Source organism: Siniperca chuatsi, linkage group LG12, assembly GCF_020085105.1.
Source record: "Siniperca chuatsi isolate FFG_IHB_CAS linkage group LG12, ASM2008510v1, whole genome shotgun sequence".
Lineage (NCBI taxonomy): Eukaryota > Metazoa > Chordata > Actinopteri > Centrarchiformes > Sinipercidae > Siniperca > Siniperca chuatsi.
In genome coordinates, this window is record NC_058053.1 from 5180716 (window position 1) to 5201429 (window position 20714).

Genomic DNA, 20714 nt, shown 5'->3' on the forward strand with positions numbered 1-20714 from the left:
GCTGTTTCCATCAGATTGGCTCCGCACTTTCAAATGTAGGCTGTTGTTTAAAGCATTTACAAGAAAATTAAGTTTATTTCATGGCAGCCCAAGTCAGGCTTAGATATTTCACAGAGGATTATAGAGCCTGGTCTAAAAGGAGCTGGCAGACAGTCAGCTTCAAATGACTTTCCCTCATCTACAGTTAGCTAAAAATGTATCAGTATCACAGGAGAATCACCCCAGGTGCTGTCACAGTATTTACAGTCTCATCCTCTCTGACCAGCTTCAGACAGCTGACACTGTTTTCCACAATGATGGATTAAACTGTCCATGATGATTAATAAAATGAATATATCAGAATTATGTTTTATAGATAACCTTCCTCCTTTAATTAGCTTTTCTTTCTTGTATAATTTTCCCTTTTAAATCTATAGGTCCTCCGTCACCTGCACGGTCTGGATTTCATCCCCAGTGATAACACAAACATCTTCTTTATATTTACATACTACTAATTTGTTTTGTCAAATATGTTTTCCTGGAACCTTGATTGGAATACATTCAGTGGCAACGTTTACCTGATGATATTCTATAATTTTCATATTGTCAACAAATCGCATGAAAACACCAAAACTACGAACAACAAAACAATTCTGACAAAGCCAAAGCTTATTAGCTTATTCCTCTGCCATAGAACTCCATTTTTGTCCAAAAACTATTAAAAACACATTAATCAGCCAGACCATTGATGTTCCTTCATTACCATGAACCTGGGCACTGTAGTTTATTTTGAGTCAAATGTACCAAATGTGTATTAATCCACTGCTGAAAATAGTCCCCTACAAATGCACCATTTATCCATGTTTGAGTAATGTTTGCTTAAGGAAATTACAGACGTTTTCAAAATGAAACAATATATTTGTGATCTGTTATTAAAGATTTACATCTTCAGTGAAAACCAATGGGCTTGGGGCCCATCCGGTGGCTTTCAGAGGGTAAGGACGTCAGAAAGTATTGAGAGACTGGCTAACACTTTTTAAGTTTTGGTCTTTTCATGGGATTTTTGACAATAACAAAAGAGAATATTAGATTTTAGAATGTTGACAGCCTTATCCTTTAAGGTTAGATTAGGGGAAAAACCACCCAATCGCCAGAATAAAATGTATCAATTGTATGTTTCTGCAAACCACAGATATACATGCAATCTACGTTTCAAACGTTTGCTCTCTACGTTTCAAATGCTGTGGTTGGTCTGGTTAGGTTTAGGAAAATACCCGGTGTTGTTGCTATAAAAACGGCAGCAAATGTCCCAACGCCTCGCTAAAAACATCCGGTTTTGTCGCTAAAAACACCTGCTGTTGTTGCCAGAAAAATGGCTGCAAATTATGGTCTCTGGTGCTTTTGCAACTCCAGCCATCTGACTACTACTGACCACCATCCAACCCGTCCGCCTCCAAGTAAAAAAATCAGCTCTTAAAGACAACGTATTGTACAAATGTTGATATGATACGTTTTAGATGTATGAAAACGTACAGATTGTTCATATGTGTGGTTTGCAGAAATGCACATTTGATTGGGCTGGGGAAAATCGTGCTTTCAGTAAAGATTAGGTTAAAGTAAAGAAAGGTAAATACACTTTGTCTCCAAATCTCCTGCTGACTTGTTCAATATTTAACCAAGACCACGGCCTTTCGCCTAACCCATAACCAACCTGATTTGAGTGCCTAAACAGTACCATTAAAAATGCTTTTTACTAATACTGAGCGATGAAAAAATACATTCAGCATGAACATTTTGCAACTTGGCAGTTGTGTTCATTAAAACATATTCTGTTTGTGCCTCCAACAATATATTCCTGGAACAAACCCCTGCGGCAGGCAAACACCCAGATATGGTATACTATATATAGGTAAGTAACTTAACGATCCAGTTAATTGTTAAATAAGTGTTAAAGGCTGGTTGCACTTGTGGCAATGAAGTATACTGCTGTAGATATACTGAGGTATAAAAACCTCGGCTGCTGATTTGCGTGGCAAAGCTACAAACAGCATCATCCACTTTCTCCCAATTTACTGTTCTTTTCGTCAGCTAGCTTCCCTGTTTCACAGTACAGGGAACAGAAAATTATGCTTTTTCAAAAGAGCTCCCTGCATTAGAGATGCTGTCTCCTCTTAATAATGTCAAAGCCTGCTGATTTGAACTGCACACTGAACCCTGCCAGTTGATTGTTTTTGACATGTTTTAGTGTATAGTCAGCACCACCAGCTATTTTCAGGCAAATATTAGAAATTCACACCATCTCCACCCTGCACAGTAATTCTTATATAGACAGATATGAAAGTGGATTTTCCAGTTGCACTGGAGTGCTTCCTTTATGCAACAGCAGCTTGTTCGAGCTACCTCTATTTCATATTGTTATTTGCAATCCCATTCTCAGTCCATAACAGGGGTCTCTTTCCCGAAAATACGCACCATCAACACCTCAAATCCATCCATTTCCATCTGGTGAAGCCGCACATTAAGAGCAGAGCTAAAGACAGATATACATATCCATCATCGTTGCAGCTCATCAGCACAGCTGTCAGGAGAGATCACCATTGAAATGATTAATGTAAAAAGGAGCACAAGCAGAGAATTGCCATGCTTTCCTTTCAACACTCCTTAAACCGAGATGATAAGAAAACGATTTTTGGAATTAAACTGAGAAAACGAGAGCCATAATTGCCAGTATCCACACTATCAGCTCATGCAACTTCAGTGGCATAGCACAACAGTTTAAGTTTTATGGCTTCAATTCAAACTAGTATGCAGGTTCTGTTTCTGTCTCACGCTTCTGTCTCTTTGTAACAACACGCTTTGCTTACTATGTTTCTATATTGCTTAGATCCTTAAGCTTATATGCTTTTTTGAGAGACACTCGCATGGTTTCAAAGTACTTTTGTAAGTTGTTCGTTATAATACAGTGGAAGGTTGGCTTTCCATACCAAAGGCATATGGTGGTATTAACCCTTTAAAATCATTAAAAAGGACAAAAATACTATTTTATTATTTTGCTGTATGTCTTCTTTCTAAGGTGCCAGATAGCAGATTGTACCAGAAGTACACCAAGTCAACTCTACATTTTGTGCACAGAGTATTTCAAATTCAGCTGTCCTGTGATCTGCTGCTGCAATAATTGGATTTGAAATCCATGCAGCAGCATTGTGAGCTAGGGGTTGTTTCAAAAGTAGAGCGTTATGCCCTGTATATCCGATCTCATGAGAAGATGAGAGTATTGATGTCACATAAAGCAGCCATTAGGGAAGTGTGCTTTGGCAGTCTGTACTCGTTTTGTGATGTTATTGGCTAAACGTTTCACCATGATTGCATGCATTGTCATGCCTTACTCACTCCTTCCTCTCTTTTCCCTCACTAGGTGTTCAGGATCCAGACAGAAGGGTGAGTCTGGGAGCAAAGCTGACATTGATGTAGAAGTGAGGTTTATTCAGACTCTGCATTTCTAAATAGTCACAGCATGGTAATTGTTAAAATATGTCTCTACATATAAATGGATATCGCTGAAAAAATGTAATCTAACCATGATTGGAATTGACATCATGCTGTCTTCCAAAGATACCTGCGCTGTCTGGAGGAGGGCACAGGTTAGGCTTCAATCTGAGTTGTAAATTTGCGGATTGGAGTAATTAAAATTAGAGCTAGAAAAATGATTCTCTTTATAGACAGCAAGACAAGTGAAGAGCTACATGCCCAGCCTGGTGGAAAGATCCTAATAGCTTCACTAGTTGAAGAAATGGCCTCTCATAAATTATTGAAGAATGGAGAGTTACAACACAGTGGCAGCAGCAAAATAGAATACTGAGGAGCTCTAATGGAAGTAAGACGTCAGGATAAACAACATCACAAACCTCTATATTCAACTGGCAGGCTTCTTATCTATGTCACAACCACTCTCACTGCACGAACTTGTAGCTTTGTGATGCAATGCTATCATGTGGTCGAGTGTCCATCGTTATCAGCTATTTGCAGTTCTGTTTTTCTCTAACGGTGCTACTGAATCTAACTGAAATGGTCGATGTTTTCTAGGAGACCATAAAGAGTTAGCAAGTTCCGTCAAAAAGACAGCACGTCGAAGCTGTCTAAGGTGAGGGAAGCAGAAAGTGAGGGTGCTAAGGGTGCTGCACCAACTCTGTCTCCTAGAAATTATGTTTATATACAACTCATTTGCAATTTGGAAATGCTATTTACTAATGTGTCACAAAAATGTTGATACTGAATATGCCAGTAAAAATGACTAGTATTTCATTTGCTGGAGTGCGGGACTTTTACATATAAATGAACATCTGTTCCATTTAAGCCCTTGTATGAGGGGCCGTACAAGCCACAATACATTCTGGCCCTCTCACACTGATGTATGAACTGATGTATGTATCTACTGAATAGTAGAGTCAATAAGTTGTTATGAAAGTTCAAGTAGGCCTAAGAGAAAGTTGCAAAGTTGTGTTACAGTGTCCTTTGAGGTGACTTCACTGTACAGTAATAATGTACAGTGAAACTACAAATTTGATATGGTCATAACAACATGTGTGCTCCTCAGCAAACCTAATATGGAAACAGTTGTATCATAATAGGACTTCTTTTGTGATGTTACATATATTTAGCAAGACTTATTTAACACATGATTTTTATTTTGGAATTATTTTGGAATCCCGTAAGTAGTCAAATGGTGGCTGCTCCAAGCAGCGGTACCGTAACTGCCTGAATAGACACGCACCAAAAGGCGGCTGGCTTGACCGCAGTAATCCTCTGACATGGCCGCACATCCTGGCGAAGGCTTTCAGGAGTTCACCTGGAACGCATGCATACATTCTTCTCTTACATGCATATAACATATATTATATATAATATTAAATGTATACATTGACTGCATGTGCATTAGAGCAAATACATGAATGTGAGTGAAAATATACTGCATGTTTGTGAAGGGAGATTGGCAAGTGAATGAAGGGCCGTACAAGCCATCAGGTAAATCTCTCTGTATTCCACTGAATACCGGAGTTTTTAAATCTGGTGTCTGTGGTAATAAGTTTCGGATTAAAACAGAAACTCAGCGTTCAGAAGAAGGATTACTGTCAAAAGAAGCGATCGACGGCGAGGACAAACACGGATAACCATTGGTGTAGCTTTAGCTTTTCCTTGTTGGAGAGCGCTGAGAGAAGGGACTGAGGGCAGACACAGATGTTGTGTTCCTGCTCTTGGACAGGTTGGTGTCTGTAAAATATTTGGAGTAGGCTCCGTAGCTATCATATTTACTCTACCTAAATAACGGATTGTTGCCTTGGAACTGTGGAAATTTCTCTGTATTATTGTAACTATTTCTGAACACGATCCTGGAGCGAGCTCACCTGCAGGCATACATCATAAGCACGCGTCAACAGCGTTTGTGAAATTACTATCAATGCCACAAGGGGGAGACAAAAGGTCCGCACTGCAGGTTCACACTATTTTTGTGGTTATGTTTAAACATTCACAGCACTTGGTTAAGGATCATGGTCTGGTTTAATACAGAAAACGTCTACAGTGACTTGAGACACCACGTGTTTATTAACATTTAACTGAAACCACAGTCTTTTCCTAACCTCAACCGAAGTGCTTTTGTTGCCTAAACCTAACCACTGACTGCGAACCCTGGTTTCTGGTGTCAAATTCTGGCGCTTTGTACACCCACCAGCCGACTCCGAACGCCTCCTTACAAGTCTGGTGCAGTACATAAATGTACCTCATCATTCAATCAAAAAAGACGTTGCCTCTAAACATAATCCAGGCAGCGATTACATTTCTCACCGCAGCGTAACTGGGAAAACAGTTTAGTTCAAATGTAATTTCTAGGGTTGACTGCACAAGTCCTACAAATTTAACAAAGAAGGGTAGTTTAGAATTGAGCAAACACAAATTAGCATTTTCTGATGTGACACCCCTATGGGCAAGATTGCATCATTTGTCTTCCAACACTGTTACAAATCACTGTTGTTTTCTCATCACCACTGTGGTTTAGGTTTGGTTAGTTGTAGGCCCAAAAACAACTTGGTTGGGATGAGTGAAGAAGCGTGGTTCTGCTTGGTTACGATCATGGTCATGGTTAAAAAGAAACCAATGCTGACTGTCAGTAGGAACCAGGAATGAGACCATGGCCCCCCCGAACCAACCTCCTCTCTCTGGAGACTTTGTGGCTCTGGAACCATCTCACATATATCCTCATGACGACAGGAGTCATCATTCCTATGGCCACTAGAGGGCTTTGTCACTTAAACACAGTATATCATTTTGGGGCATTTTCTGAGGCGACTAATGCTGTCATTTTTCTTGGGAGGACAGTGTCTGCTGCAGCACCTGCTACTATCAGGCATTATTATGTATATTACACATTTATGTTTGGGAAAGGGTAAGACTTTTATTTTGATTTTCTTTTTATTATCCAAATGTGTAGCCCATTGGTCTATCATTATTTCCTTTTGCAAAGTGACAGTTTTTTGACAGGAGTTTTCTATTGTACGCCGCTAAATTGAGGTGTTTCAGAGTGTTCAAGTGAATCAAAATAACCAAAGAGGACATGACTCAGTTTCCACTGGTTATTTTCCATCTCTGATCATCGTCAGCCAAAACCCTTGAACCCTGAAAGAGAGCAGAGTTCAGTCCAGCCAGATATGGTAGCTAATTAGCAAGAGTGTAAGACTGCAGTCCATATAAGGAAACCTTGGCATTGTAGTTTTAATTACTGCTGCCATGCAGTAATCAGGTTTAGGCAATTTTTAATGTATATTCAATTTTATGAGATATATGGTGACATGGTAATAGTTCTTTATTATAACATGGACATAGGTGTGGTACTGTGGAGGATGCTCAAGAGTTTGAAGGGCTGTATTCTCTTTGCACTGCATTTTTATAAACTATAATCACTGGTGGAAAGTAACTAAGTACATTTGCCCAACGACTGTACTTCAGTACAATTTAGAGGTAATTTATTTTATGCTACTTTACACTTTTACGCCACTACATTTCAGAGGAAAATATTGTACTTTTTACTCCACTATGTTTGTCTGAGAGCTGTAGTCACTTGTTACTTTTCAAATAAAGTTTGCACATTACAAAACAAATGATAAGTTAATAAAATACAATACAAAACTCCTTACAAAATAGCAGTGTCTACTTGGGGCCCCTTGTCACGTTTCAGATGACTATGAGTTGTTAGCAGTTCCACCAAAGAGTAATTTCCCCTCTAAACTTCTCAGATGGTTTCATTTAAATAACTGTTTGAGGCCCAAAGAGGTCAAATTATCCAATATTTCACAATATGATTTTTTTCCTACCCCATTAATCATCTCACAACCCCCCAGATTCATCTTGTGACCCTCTGAAGGATGCCAACCACTTAACCACTGAACTAAACTACCAAACTGTATATAAAGTAGTTCAAACTTGCTACTTGCACTGCTACTTCTGCACTGATGCAATAATATTAAAACTCTAATAATGTAATATATGATAATTTATCAGTTATAGGGGTACACAGTGTGTGTTACATTGTTATACTGGTACTTTTACTTCAGTAAAGGTTTTGATGACTTTTTCCACAACTGACTATAATAAACTCATAATGGGCCCATCTTTCTCTCTGTCTCCCCAGCACGCTGTTTTTCTCCCTCTGTCTCTCTTCTCAGTTCTTTGCAATTTTCACTCTTTTTTTGTGTGCCATTTCTGCTTTATTAGAGAGTCACAGTTCAGAGAGACAGGAAAGGCAGGACAGAGTGGGGATGACATGCAGCAAAGGATTCGAACCTGGGCCTCTGCAGTTGATACACGGTATGCGCTCTACCAGGTAGAGCACCCACAGTTTCACTCTTGACTACAGTGCTCTGAGTAATTGCTGTGGCTGCTTTGAAAAAACACAGTATGTATGCAGCATGTATAGTGTTACATTAAACGTTCTTAAGTGGGTCTACAGTATTTTGAACAGTTATCAAATTTTCTTAGCAATTTAAGGTAATTCAAAAACTATGAACATTGTGCAGCATTTATTAAAACTCGCATGGTGAGTTTCTCTTTGCATCATCAGTGTCCCTCTCGAAAGTACTGGTGGTGAATTCTTATAGGTTGTATTCACATTGCAGCCAAACATTTCTTGAGGTTTTACCTTGACACATGACCACAGATGTTAATATCTAATCTGTCTGAGCAGTCAGAGCTGCAACGAGACACATATTTTCAATTCTGATCTCGGGCTCATCTCATCAGATTTGCAGCATGCAAGCTGCTATCTTAAAAATGAACTATTTTCCCTTACCTCTTATTGACACATCTCATAAATAAATAGTTATTATGTTCCCCGTGCAGCCAACCAAAAACACAGTAAAACACAAAAAGAGATATGAGAAGCCGTTTGGAACTGAGCATGAAAGCTTTGAGCGTGATTGTAGCCTCAGGCAACTCAGACCCAGAGGGCAGATAAAAGTAAATCAAATCTCCATTACAGAGTTGAAGAGTCCATGTGTTGCAGATGTTATTACCCTCATTATTGTGCTCCTTGGTGGAACACAAAACGGAATGAGCTGGAGCTTGTGAGCTTTATTTTCTGTCTCAGGTTATAGCCAAAGACAATGTATCAGATGTGCTAAACCTGTTTAAATGGGGTAGTAAACGTTGTCATCGTTAGACTGTCCTGCGGCCAAAACGAACAAAGCTGAACAACTCTGTAGACTTCAATTTAAAATCCTAAGCAAAGGTCCCACCTCCACCATTCTAATTTAATGTCACCTTAGCTTTTGTTTTAGAAGCTATCAAACAGGCAGAGAGGTTCGTGCTTATCTCATTTTATTTCCAGTGCTTTTTTCAGTTTAAAAAACAGACGTGCCCCTGATCATTTTTTTTCAGCTTTCTTTAGTACGGATACGCTTTGTTACACTTTCGATGACAGATCAGGCCGAAACAAATGCACATTCAGCTAAAGCCATCAATCAAGTTACACAATCACTTTCATTTTAAACGACTGCCTTTAAAGACATTGCCAATTTGCGTTCTTGTTATCAGAGGCCTGCAGGCCCGAGAATTCCCTCCGCAAAGTAAAGCCATTTTCCATCAGTCACCATGATAATCCTGGGAATAAAAGCCTGCATGTAATAAGTGAATCGAAGATCATCCCAAACATGCATGAGATTATGTTGCTGAATGGAAAACAGATTTACTCTCCACCTGTAATGGGGATGTAATGCTGTAATGGCAAGTGGGAACAGGAGACAGTGAAGAAGAATGTTAAACTAGAACACTCACTATGAGACTTATATATTTTATCAGCTTATTCTGTCACATACATAAAATGCATTTTGAGACCACTTTGACCAACACTCTATAGGCTTTACTGCATAAAGCCTATAGAGTGTTGTAGTGAAGACCAGATATATCATAAACAGTTTAATGCTACTAAAAATGGCTCACAAAGCTGCTGAATGCAATGCATGTCTGCACATTCCTGGTACCAGTCTCTCTCTTTTATTATCACATTATGATAATAGGATGTTCTCCAAATTGTATTCTGTAGATTTCAGCCATTTGGCTACTGTGCCTGCTGAATCAGGTGTTCTGGCGAGCAATGTACGTTTGCTAAAAGCGGGCAAGTTGCCTTTAGTAGAGGTGGATTAGAGCAGAGGATTAGAGGAGCTCACTGTCATTTTGCTTCAGTGCATGTACCAGGTTCTGTTCTTGATCCCAACAGCAACAGCTTTGAGTCCTTGCATCTCTGTGTGGCCATGTGATGCCATTCTAGTGAAGAACTAAAGCATCCAGCTGTGACTGCAACCTTAAAGAGTATGTTTGGAGAAACATTTTAGCATAAACTATTCTCTGGAGCAATGTGATGAAGAAATGTGCTAATTGCTGGGGTCTGAAAAAAAGCCAGGACATCTGTTGATAATTGAGAAACTTGCAGGGTCAAGTAAAACTCATGAAATCCCTGTTGACTTAGAAGATATGCTTTGCAGTGTCTTCTAAGTCAGCTCCCAATTTGATGTTGCTTCTCTTGATCTGCCTGTGTCTGACATGCTTTTGCTTATGTCAGATAAAATTAATTCAGCGTCACTAATAACTAAACATGACTTCCCCATCAACTTTAGCCTGTTTCTCTGACAAACAACAATGTATGGATGTAAGATGCTGCAAAATGATTTGGGGGCTTTGCGCCGCATAACATTTTTGAGGTGCCAGTATTATGCTTCATAATACCACCGCTAACGATAACACTGATAAAGAATGAATGTTGGAAATGCTTATTCACATCACTTTAATAAATGAATACTCTTATTCGCGTTCTGGCCAAGAGTTAGATGCAAATATCAATATCCCTCTCATGTCTGTGCGTTAAGTATGGAGCTTAAATTCAAAAATAAACCTGCCAGCACATTTAAAGCTCACCGTTTAATACATTTTTCTCATTTGTTGAACTTTACACAGGCAGACATGAAAAAACAACACATTTGTGATTTTACAGGCAATTACATGCTGTGACTATTTCTTGACAAACAGCTGCTAGGTGGAGTGACAAGCTAAGCTAATCACCTCCTGGCAAAAACTAATTTCTTTAACAAAATCTAGTACATTTGGTTCACATAAGTAATAGAAATGACTTATATAGTAGGCTAATTAAAAGTTAAAGGGGAGCAAAAACTTTATCTGTAACATAAAAGTGTATATGAAATGCTCAAAAATGCATGTATGTTGGTGTGTGTGTGTGTGTGTGTGTGTGGAGTGGGATTTATTCATGGATATGAGTCTTGATTTTCCTGTCAACGGTGACTTGTTGCCTGCTCGTTACAGCCTGTCTCTTGTGATATTCAGCAGTGAATTATGTTATTTCCAGGGATTCTCAGTGTGGTAGTAAAACTCGGGATTCGTGGCTGCTGGAAAATAATTGCTGGGACCACTGTCAGAGGCGTCAAAATCAAATCTCGCTCAGGACCTTGCGGAGGTTGAAGGTGACTTTAACCACAACAAAGTCCTGGAACTAGTTACGGCATACAGACCCACATTAACTTGGAGAACACAGTGTGTTAATCTTGTGTAAATCAGCTTCTTGGTTTTTACCTCTTTCTCATAAGCATCAGTCTCAAAGGTCTGGCTGCATACTCAAAGTGCCTTGAGGGGACTATGGAAGCATTTCCAATTTTGCCTTTTCTTGCTCTAATGTGAAAAATGTATAGGATGATACACTTATGTATTGCTCTACCTCTTTAGCACCTTCCTGCACTTTGCTATATTATGCTACTTTTCTATGGTATACTGCCCATTCTAAAGAATAAAGAACTCCACTGGGATCACCCTGAGGGGCATCATGGTCCATTGCCTTATGACAGCCTATGAGCTACCACAGGCTTGATTCCACTAACAAGGTCATACTGTGTGTGGAGCCCAGTAGTGACTTTGAAGTTGATTTATACAAATATACTTATATATCTATAAGTCTGGCTTGTTTCAGCTCAGCTTCCGCAGCTTGTTGCTTACATGACGAATCCAAGGCCATGCTTTGAAATCAAATAATTAAATCCATGCAGAGACATTTTATTCAGGAGTGTTGTTGCTGATTCATTATCCAACTCTGTGCACTAACAGGATGTGTAGAACAGAAGATCAAAGGCCAAAAAGAGATGACTTTTCATCTTGGTAATGGTGAGTAGCTGCTACACATTCAATGTCTGTGTGTGTGTGCACTGCATGGTTTATTTTTGCCCCGGAAAGCCTTAAATAAAATATAAGCGTGTGGAGTTTACAGATGAAGGCAACCGTAGAATCAATGATTTAAGACGCAACATTTAGCACTCTGTTCTAGGGTACATGTGGGTGTGGGTGTTTGTCTGTCTGATGTATTTCATTCGTAACTTTCATTAAATTTAGTGGGACTTTCCTATTAGCAAATTACATTTAGTAATGAGTGTTAGTTTTCTGACAGACAATAAACTTAACTCTTAAGTGTTGCAATGGAGGCATACGTACAGTAAACAGAGAACTGTGACCTTCATTTACCATTCATTTAGATGATCAAAAGGAATCAGTAAATAAATAGTTGTTCATAGAGATTGACACATTTGCACAGGCTTAACGTTCTTACAAGGATAGAAAGGTTATAGAAATGCTCCATGATGTTCCATGATGCTGCTTGATGACACGTTGTGGGCTTTCGCTGAGCTAATGGCAGTTTGAAGTACAATAGAGTTTGTCATGTGTCAATTTGTCAGGTCAAAAGGTTAGCTAATGGTAATGGTTAGGCTGTGTTCAGACCGTCTTGAGCCCTGCATGAAAAAAGCAACACTCTCATTCATCTGAATGGAGCCAGCCTGTCGGCTCAGCAATGGGCTCATACAAAATAAAGGTTTGGTTTGGTTTAGTATTGATTTTATAAAAATAAACACAGAATTGTAAAACACGCAAGACATAAGGGTTATAATAGGGTTATATACACATATGGACAAAAAATAGAACAAATAGAGTGAAATACATTCATGTTGTTATGTACAAAATTGAAACATGACACAGGATAAAAACATTATACTTGACCATTATTTATTTCCACACATTAAAAAGCCATACCATTGCACTAGGTGGCATAGTCTTTCATTACAATGAAAATGGCCAGTGGATCTTTGGAGAATCCAAATCCCTGAGGATGCTCAGGGGTGCCATTCCTTATTCACATTCCGTTGGTAGTTTGCCGAGCTTTAAGGAGTACCTAACAGTGGCCATGTTAATTATAATGCCAAAATATGATACAATTGGATAATGGGATTTGTTAATGTTGAAAAAATTAAATATCGCTTGTAAATTAAAGTTATGGCAAGCAAATTTTGATTACCACAAGTATTCCTATGCATTACAACCTTTAATGCATTATGTGTGTGTGTGTGTGTGTGCACATGCATACGGTAAATGAATGTGTATGTGTGGATGGAAGGCTGTTGTGAGCCTTAAATCTCTCTCCCACTGGGCGACGACCAAATGTGTTCACTACACAAGATGGCACCCACAAGCACAGAACACATGGAATTGGAAATCCCATTAAAAATGGGTCAGCTGATAAGAGCGATGAGCACATAGCGCTCCAAGTGATTCCCAATTTCACACCTCAACATTTTTCTCCTTTCAGGGCAGGGGTGTTGTGTGTGTGTGTGTGTGTGTGTGTGTGCAGTTGAAAAGTGAAGAGAACTACATGTGTAATACAACAAATCCTATTTAGTTTGAAAATAAACTGTGTGCTGAAACTCTGCAGATGAGTGCAAAAATATCGCACCAAAACTGCCAAGATTCTCCCTCCTACTTCCTGTTTCAGGTCCATCATCTGCAAAGTGGGAGCAGATGATTTGTTCCTCCATCTTCATTGTTCTCAACAAACTGTCCCAACCACACGATCATAGCCAAGACACACCACTGTAGCCATATATTGCTCTTGCTGTGCTGTGGGTGACGCTGCCTGCTGTCTGGCTTGTGTTCTATGGATGAGCTATGTGCTGTATTATCTGTGCTTTGAATGATGGTGATTATTTAGTATTTTTAATTCCTTGATTCCAAAATGTCTATGACATTCTATGTCCCTTAACCTAGAAATGTGTGTGTCCCATTTTCCACATTTTGCACACATTCAATCTTCAATATTTTGAACATGTAATGTCACAGGGCAACTGCATTATGGTTAAAAAGCAGGAAAAAAACCCCAGAATCAATCTGTTTTCTTTGGCTCATTAGGTGCAGAACTCCACAACAACATCACACTCACGAATGACATATTATAGCCTTCTAAAGTTGTTATGGCTAATGTGTTTAAACATTTGCTGTTCTATACATTGAGCAGACACAGCAACATTAGGGGTCGTTTGGAGTTGTGTTTCTGTCCACCTGATAAGTGTAAGTCCAATATTCACTCTCCTTCTATCTCTATTTCCGTCTCCACTAACTCCTGGGGGAAATATTTGGCTTTAGATGCTATATGTTTCACTAGGGAAGCACATTGCATAAAATAAAAAATTGGACACCTTATCTCGTAATTATGAGTTACTATCTCGTAATTACAAGAAAATATCTCACAATGTAGGCCTATAGGCTATAAGTTAATGGACATTCCGTTGCTAGTAGACTTAAGGTTCATAGATAACGGTTTTATGATGTGCTTTTTGTTACCTTGATTGGTCCATGTGGTGTCGCCTCCGTGGGCAACGGAGATCAATCAATCAATCAATCAATCAAGCTTTATTTCTATAGCACCTTCCAACAACTGAAGCTGAACCAAAGTGCTGTACAACATTAAAAACATGATAAAAAATAATAATGATAATAACATAATAATAAAAGTACAAATAGGTCAGCAGAGCACGGAGATGCCTAACTTTAGCTAACAGGCATGATTGAGTTGTTGTTAAGATAATGTTAGCTTATAGCCTAGGTAGCCTAGCTAACAAGGGATAATTATTGATGTAGCCTAACCTGTAAATGTTATGCCTTTCTGAAGTGTTCGGTCTCTGCAGCGGGAAACTGAGGAAATGGCAGAGCAAACGCCACATTACCAACATAGCGATTGTAACGACCCTCTGAGGAGGCGTATCCCTTGTCGTTTGGGAGATGCAGCTCACCTGGTCTGGCTGCAAGATATATAAGCTGGTGGCAGTCAGCCAGTCTCTCTCTCCCCTGGCTTCCACTGGGGAGCTTGGGCTCTGTTGTGGCTATCTTTGATTTCACCATTGCACACATACCCGTACATGCATGAGTATTTGTTCTTGGGGTTTATGATCTTGAACATACTATGGCTAAAATGGTAAAATCAGTGCCCTTTGTCTGGGCTTGATGGTATCTTGCATTATCCACTGTGTTTGAGCCTGGCATACCGCAAATTTGGTGTGGTAGGTTAGGAACTAAAATAATAGTAGTGAGGAAGTGATAAACATTCATTTGTTTTAGTGTGTGCAAGTTTGTAGCTTTGCCTGTTAGCTTTGGTAATACATGCGCTCCAGCTCATTCTTTGTTTAGTTCTGTTGGTGTGAGCTTTGTTGTAGCTTGGTTTCCTCTCAGGGTGGTGTGTCTTGGGATGACGTGGTTGGCTAGTGAGCATTTTATTTTAGAGGAACCTTTTGGGTATGCTACTTTGGTTTAGTGCTTTTCAGTTCAATTCCAGTTTTGTGTGTATTTGGTAGATGGAATTTTCTGAAGATGGAGCTTTGTGAGTTTGCTTTGTCTAGCTGCATTCCTTGTTGTCAGACTTGAGATGAGCTTGGTGTTTATTCTGAGATCAACATTTTGATGTATACTTTAGGTCAGGAACCTCATTTCCTGTGACTATACTCCTCATTGTTTCTTGCTGTCCTGTGTTCCTGCAAAAAAAAAGAAAGAAAAGATCTGCTTTTTGAGGTGGATACTGTTTTACATTGTGTCCTACAGATAGTCATTCAGGAAATGCCATGAAACTGTGCACTAGTTTTGTCATACCTTCATACTTCATACAATTCACTGGCAATTGAGATATATATATATATATATATATATATGTCTTGGTTTGTCTCTCAGAGGCATGCAGAAGAAGGGGGAAGAACAAACCCCTGAGCAGTCACACATGCACCCTGAGGGGACGGGGTGCAGATGAAGTGTGGCTGGTTCTGGTTAGTTCAGTTCCTGCATCAAAAGCATTCTGCCTATAACATTAATGGTATATCAATTAATGCACTATTGACTCTGAATTGCAAAGTTGGTTTCTTTTGTTCCTTCCTCCCTGTATGGGTCATTTGTGAAGTCCAGATATCATCCTGAGAGTGGATTAGGGAGGGCCATACTGTGACTTGGCTCACTGTCACTTAATTTTATTGGCGTCCTCTCTGAGTTCACAGCATGGTGAGACTTTGGGTCACATGCCGGGATGCAGTGGTGTTGGGTCCAGGTCAGTCATAAACAGGGCAATGGTCATTTAACGTCCCCTTTGATGTCATTCCTGACTTCTGGCAGATGTTTGTTTAGGCTCCAAAGAAAGTGAAGACAGGATGGGGGTACAGGGGAAAGCTTTATGTTTGAGTTCTCACAGAGCTTGTCCATGATTAAACAAATGGTTTAGGAGAGGGCATCAGTTTTCTGCGGAATAGTTAAAATTGTTCATCATCCTAACCCTACACCTACCTTGCACTATATATACCAGTGCATGGGGACAGGATTGCTACGAGGCGATACTGTCTGGACAAACCAAAAAGAAGACTAGCTCAAGGATGTATCTTCTTGGAAAACTGCAAAAGAGTCATAGTGTGCATTAGTAATGCACGCTATGACCCACTCAGAGATCCAGCTGGATGACACTGTTCCAGTTTTCACTCCAACAGAGGAAGTCATCAGTGTTGCCCCCTCCACGTCCACTCTCACTCTGGTCTCAGAGGACCATGTTGAACATACTGACCATTCAAGTTTTGAAGCAGGCTATGAGCTACTTACAATGGGTGTCAAACTTCACAGAGTAAATCTGTTAGAGGAAATGATTTGTCAGTTCAAAGATGAGTTGATTCTTAACTACCACTTAGCTTTATTAATGAAAAGGGCAAAGATGCAGATGGTGTGACCAGGCATGTCTATGCAGCTTTTTGGACATAATTTTTGGATTGTGCAGCAGAGGGGGCAGAAATGAGAGTGCCATCCCTGTCACCAAAATGGCAGAAGGAAGAATGGAAGGCTGTGGGAAGAATATTGGCCAAGGGTTTTCTGGACTGAGGATACTATTGCGCCTTGCCCCAGCATTTACCACAGCACTGATATTTGGAGAGCATGCTGTATCTACTGATTTACGGTTTGGATTTGCTGTTGTACAGTATCTGAGTCAGTATGAGAGAGATCTCATAGCCACTGCTTTAGAGGAAGACATTGACAGTGATGGCTAGGATGAGTTATTAGATCTACTGGATCAACTGGAGTGAAAATGGTTCCATCACGAGATAACCTAAAGCAGTCCTCCTTCAAGTAGCACACAAAAAAATTATTCAGCAACCAAAGTATGCTCTCAATAACATAGCAGTCAGCAGTTGTTGAACAACCCCTGAGGACCACTAGGGTCCATGTTGCCATTCTGAATGTATTAAACTCTAATACGTTAAACCTCAGGCAGAAGTAGACTTGATTAAATGTTCTGTGTCAGAAATGAAGAACCAATATGGAAGTACTATACTTCTGGAAGTCGTAGAGTTGATAGCCATTTAACTGAGTGTGACAAGCCATGCGGCAGAGAATCTCTTTTTTTGCAGCCATGCAGCATTATTTGTTAAAATTGTTACCATTATTTTTTATGTGAACCTTTTGCAGTAAGTCATGTGCCTGACACATAAACAATTACCATAAGATAAAAACTTGGTGCTTTTCATATATGAGCAAACTAATGTCTGAGCAATGTAAACAGACTGTGAGGCTCAAAGGCTGTTAAGTTTGCTGACTTCTGGTAATGTTAAAGGAAATACAGAGTCCAGTTGTCAGTCATGGGTGGGTGTTTGACAATTTCATTCAGTATGACAGAGAAGAACACACTGTGCAATTTACAATGATTGATGTTCCTGGGTGTAGTTCTTTCCAATAGAAAAGAACAGCATACTGTATGTTATGTCTGTAATTTTCTTGTGGTGGTTTCAAGGGTATGTAGCTAGCCCCTCACATCGCATCACTTAAAAGTTGACTAAGTAACAGCAGTGTATTCTATTGTTAACTTTAAACTCTTATTGTTCCAAAAATGTCTGATTTTCACACAATGACCCCATTTATTTCCAGTTCTATTCCAATTTATGAGCAAAAGAAATGTTATATACAAATGATTAAAAATGTTATTCTGGTTGGAGCCTGTTGGGATTTACAATGTTTAAAGGGGAGCACCCACTTGTGTAGGTGCGATCAATTAATTATGGCTATGAGAATTATTAAAGATAACCATAAATAACTTCAATGAATAAAGTCCTTGGGGGCACCACTCTTCTTAAAGAATAGGAATGATAGCCAATTAAATTGATCGAGTCTCATAAAATACACTATACTACCATTTTGTAACTAGTAATTCAATAATTAAATTAATAACTACATAACCAGAATTACCACCAATAGCTAGTAGGTTGAAGGATTTGGAGTTCAACATAGAAGAGGTTGGCAAATTACTCACTCTTGTGCAACATGAAAGAAACCAGCCTAATTATACACAAGCATTTATTTAAATAGATAAACAGCAAACACACAATATGTGCCAAAAGGAAAGTGTGTATGTTTCTTTGTTCTGCCTCCGTATGTCTTGCGTGCATGAGCATGAACCCACGTAGTCAGAAACAAAGGGACATGTGATTACAGTTACTCTCCGCCGTGTGTGTGGTTGTGTTTGAGTCAAATTAGAGGTGTATGTGTGTGGTCTGTTTAGGATAACGGTGCCAAGTTAAAAGGAGTTAGTTAGCATGCAAAGACTCTGTCTGTGTGGAGCATAACAAACTAACATCAACTTAGCATGTGGCTACGAAATTAACAGATAAACACGTCACAACAACAAAACCTCAGAAAAACATATCAGTAACGTCATCTGTACAAAAGTTAAACAGTCCTTTGCATAGCCATATACACTGTTACTCTATGCTATGCCCAGTTGTTACGTTACCTGTCCATGGCAGGGAAAGAGAGCTGGCTTTGGTGCTGCTGTTAGCTGGCGGTCAGTCTGTTGTAGACGAGCCAAGCTGGGAAGAATTGTGGTTCCGCTGTGGTCGTCCTTATAGAGTTAACCGCTAGGCGTTAACTTGCTTCGTACTCCTGTTAGCATGTGAAGTTAGCTGGCAGGCTTTGTGTGTGGCAGCTGTTTGTGCTAAACTTTATTGCATGGGCTGCCTGCCGCAGTGGAAGATTCCAGAAGAAAGAGAGCAAACAAAACATCGCTGACCTTTTTTTTTTGACCTGGTGACATCCGGGTCACAGGTCAGACTGGCCAATGCTGGTCAATGGCTCTCAGGACTGTAGGACAAAAGAGAATGCAGTCTCTTAACAAAAGTTCAATCACCCAAATGAATGAATTCATCTGTGCAGTCCCAACAGGCCCAATAACATTTTATGTTAATTTTGGCTGTGCAAATATGTCACAGATTTAATGTATTCAATTTAAAAAAACTATGGTCATAGCAAAGGCAAACCCTGTTAGTGGTTGTTGTAAAATGACTTAAAATGTAATTTACTTATTATTACTTACTATTTTTTTTAGCTAAAACACAGTTCAACAAAATATTTTATGAAATAGTAAGTATTTATTGTTATTTTGTCTAAAATATAAACTTAATTGCATTCAACAAAATGTCAGATGACTGATATTAGTCTTAATTCATCATTTGCAGTTTAGTGTAATTGCAAAACATTTTTTATGACATGTATTGTAATCTTCAAGATGAATTCCACGTTAGAGTGTTTGAACTTCAATGTTATATCAAAAAGCTCTGGGCACTGTTGCTACCAGTTGGTATGTTTAGAAATCAGGTAAAGTGGTTGACAAGAATTCTTGAAATGTTGAATCAAAGGCATGATAGGGCGTAGAAGTTATAATTGCTTGTTTGTTGTTTTTTTTTAATTTTTTTTTTACAAAGCCCATAGTGTACATACATAACACATTCTAAATAATCAAGGCTATACACACCTGCCCCATGACCTTCAGTATAGTTCATAATATGATGATAACAAATATGCCTGTAATACAGGTAGGTTTGCCATTTACCAGCTGAACACATTGATTACAGAACCATTAATTCAAGAGACTGTAGGAATCATTTAGACACATTTAAGATAAAAATAAACAATGCGATAGCAATTATGAGATTTCAGGACATTTCCAGACAATTTAAAATTCTCTCAATCAGAACCTGAAGCAGGGGGGTCATTTGATGAATAGGTTCTCTATAGATTACTTTTCACCACAATATTCCCCACTACAAGCTTATATTTGATGATGGAATACTGACTTGAGGTAGTCTGTAGTACCAAACAGATGGGGAAGGTTGTACATCATTAGCAGTCGTCCACTTGGAGAAACTGCATTCTTGCTGGGGCGAATGTGGCAGATGAGCAACTTCCTGCAGCTCCCTCTGGAAAAAAAAGTTTAACTATTAACATTCATTCCTCACAAATCTTTTCAAATATCCCATACCCATATGTACCTTGACAGAGTTACTGGATACTGCAGTCATTCTTTCTCTCCATAGTGGCTGTGAAGAGATTCTAATAAATTCTAATAAGTGATGGGGACAACAGTGCTTCTGTGCAAAATGCATTCTAAAGCTCAGCTGAAGCTCATATGAGGTTTGAACAGAGAAAAATAAAGCTGGTGCCTTTAAAAGTTAATCTTTTTGCTACAAAATGTCTTCCTTTTCTTACTATCCTAAGCAGCTCAGCAAGAAAATGCTGTCAATGAAAACAAAAAGAGGGAAATTTGAACTAAGAGGAAACTAAAAACTAGAAGACAGCTACTCCTAGATTTGTCTAGCTCTGACAGCTGAAGCCTCATGTCAGCTTCGGATGAATTTTGGAATGCATTTTTACATAATAAGAAGGACAGTGGATTGTGTCCTAATTAATCACATTGGAATTGTGTCAGAAATATGAACAGTATGGATAGGGGGAAATATTACAGTGTCCAATAACTACTGCAGTGTACAACTGGGCATCTGAATAGTATTGTTTTACAGTAAGAT

General features: G+C 39.1%; 1 long non-coding RNA gene across 1 annotated transcript; it reads left to right on the forward strand.

Moving 5' to 3' along the window:
- Positions 1 to 7712: 7712 nt before the first annotated feature.
- Positions 7713 to 13365, forward strand: LOC122886070. The gene is made up of 3 exons (XR_006380248.1): positions 7713 to 7836; positions 11632 to 11688; positions 13343 to 13365. It is a non-coding gene; the product is annotated as an uncharacterized LOC122886070 (long non-coding RNA).
- Positions 13366 to 20714: the final 7349 nt, after the last annotated feature.